The 2,637-nt window shown below is 38.9% G+C and overlaps 1 long non-coding RNA gene across 1 annotated transcript in view; it reads left to right on the top strand.

Moving 5' to 3' along the window:
- The window catches only part of LOC148109172 (uncharacterized), a 230,015-nt gene that overhangs the window by 185,611 nt on the left and 41,767 nt on the right, over window positions 1–2,637 (top strand). The gene's annotated exons all lie outside the window — the stretch shown is intronic.

Genomic DNA, 2,637 nt, shown 5'->3' with positions numbered 1-2,637 from the left:
TCTCTCTTTGGAGAATGATGCTTTTAGAGGTCGGTCTTCTTTACCCCTATATATATATATATATATATATATATATATATATATATATATACACAGGAATATATAGACACATATTTTTTCCAAGCTATCAGAGGTGGTTTATCACAGTATTTAACCCTTTGACCCAAAATTCTTTCACTATTGCATTTGTCTCCTATATAAGGAACTGTAGCTTAGTCTCAAATTCTGTGTACTTTCAAATATTTCATTTTGAAAGGATTATTAGCCTTGCCTTCACCTGTGCCAGATGCTGGAAATGTGGGTGGGGAGCCCACATCCGGTTCCCTGGAGGGACTCACAGGTGACAAGCGGCTTGGCCATTGAAAGATGTTTACTTACTACAAATGTTTGCCAACCAGGACATTGACCCACCCAACACCACCCTCCAACCTTCACCTGCCCATGGAGGCCTGACTATTCTGCATATTTAGTGAGCATTTGTTACATGTAAACCATATACCTAGTTATCCTTCATGGTGACCTTCTTTTTTTTTTTTTGTAACCCTCATTGATCTTGACATAGCCTCATCACCTCTTGGTACTCCCTTACAGAATCCACTTGCACCAAAAACATTAGAAAGCAACACAGATATTATTGGATATTTTATAATGGAGAGAAAAAATAAAATTTACATATCACTGTGCAAAGCAAACTCCCTTCAATTTCCTCATCAGACCTCTATTTCTCTATTCCATAGCTCCCACTGGTCAATATAAAAAATGAAAAACATTAAATTATTTTATTGAAACTAAATGTCTGTCGGAACATGAATTATGGACTGCCAGCTACCGCACAGACACTTTTAAGTTTGCTGAACCTCAGGTGGAAACTCAAATTGGTCCACCATTTTACTGTATTCATTACTCGAAATATCCCTTCATCCTGTGATTTCATTTGGTCTTCACATTGTAGAAAGCATCAATTTCACCTTGTCTACCCCCTTTCTTTGACATTGGCTCATAAAAATTAGATTAGTATTTATAGCTAATAAGTAGAACTTACTGCTTAAGGATATAATCTTTAATCCAAAGTAAAGCATTGAAATAGATTGGAAATACTCAATTATAAGGTGGTTTTCCAGATGATCTAAATATGCTTTTATACAAAAATAACTTACTCAATGTTTATTGAATAAACATATGCATTTATTATACATAAAAATTTATATCTAAAACATCTCACACCCCCAACTATATATGTCTTTCCTGGGTTCCCTAAAAAACAGAGCCTAAGGCAAGCTTATGTGCAAATAACTGGAGAATTTAATCCCAGAGCAGTGAGAGTGAGGGAAATTGGAAAATAGTCAGGGATGGCTGGGAAGCAATGAAAGGTGAAATGTTATTAAAGCTGACCACTGTACATGCCCCAACATTTGGGGTGTCTACTAATGGGCTATGGAAAGAACCATGAAAAACAGTCTGTGGGAGGGAGGAAGGGGAAGTGTTTGGCTTCTCATCTCCTATAGGTGATCAGCTCCCCTGAACTTCCTGACTGTGTTGTCCAGCCCCTTCAACAGCAGCTTGGAAAGAGAGATCCCATGCCTTGTGTTTAAGGAAATACATTCCAAGTGGTGCATGGCTGGCCTGTGGCAATGGAACCACTTGGGCCCTCAAGGAGGAGGTAGGGACTGAGGAGGAGTGAGTAACTGAGGGTCCAGTGCACAGATGGGGCCGAGAAAATCTAAGGGGCTTCCGTAAGATCAATCCAACACAATTTACCCCTTCAACTGCTCAGATCCACTCTTGTCCTTCCATAATATTTAGCTCCAATATTATAATGTAAAGTTTACGTTTTTTTGTGTGTGAGCACAAGCTATTTTGCTTTTTCTTTGAAAGAAGGTACAAGTCCAATCATTCATAGAATCTCCTTCAAAGTGGTGGCCAATTGCAATCTCCTAAAATACCTAAAGCAAGAGACTTACTGAAATAAATTAAAATCCGCTGCTAGAGCTGGTCTCAAGACCACGTTAATCCTAAAATAAAAGTCAGTTCTTTTGCCAGCAAAAATGGGTTTATTCAGGAGTAACAGAGATTTAGAATTTGGGGCATGCACAATATGGCAACTCCAAAAAAAAAAAAAAAAAAAAGGAAGGGAGCATTATTTGAGGAAATTGGGAAGAGTTATTTTGAAGGAAAGTCTGTCCATTGGAGAAATTAGCCGAGTTGCAGGGATAGCTGATTTCTTGTGGGAGATCCCATGTACATCTTTCCTGGTTGAGGACTGTAATGTATGATTCTTTCCTTTTGATGATTCTCTGTTGGGGTCTGTAACTGACAATTCTTCCTGTAATTGATGTTGAATGGTATGGTTCCCCCTTGTAGCCTCCCCTACTGTCCTCCTGATTCCACTTTATTGATGTTGCCTTATATTAATTTTCACAGCCATTATAGATATTTATCTCCTTCCTTTATCATCAATTTCCCTCACTTTTAGCCAGCGTTTTGGGTGTCCTGTATTGTTTGTTTGCCTATTGGTGTAACCAGAGCCTTCCTTCCTGAAAGATATGAGCCCTTAGCTGCCCTGCCCTTATTGCATTGTGGCCTCTGCCGTTGTCTGTGACAAAGGTGTGACAGACCCAGTTTGGGTGCTTCCTCAGA

Source organism: Ursus americanus, chromosome 12 (genome assembly GCF_024610735.1).
Source record: "Ursus americanus isolate L20-20 chromosome 12, mUrsAme1.1.p, whole genome shotgun sequence".
Classification (NCBI taxonomy): domain Eukaryota; kingdom Metazoa; phylum Chordata; class Mammalia; order Carnivora; family Ursidae; genus Ursus; species Ursus americanus.
The sequence above is the reverse complement of the archived record's forward strand: the minus strand, read 5'-3'. Positions and strand labels throughout refer to the sequence as shown.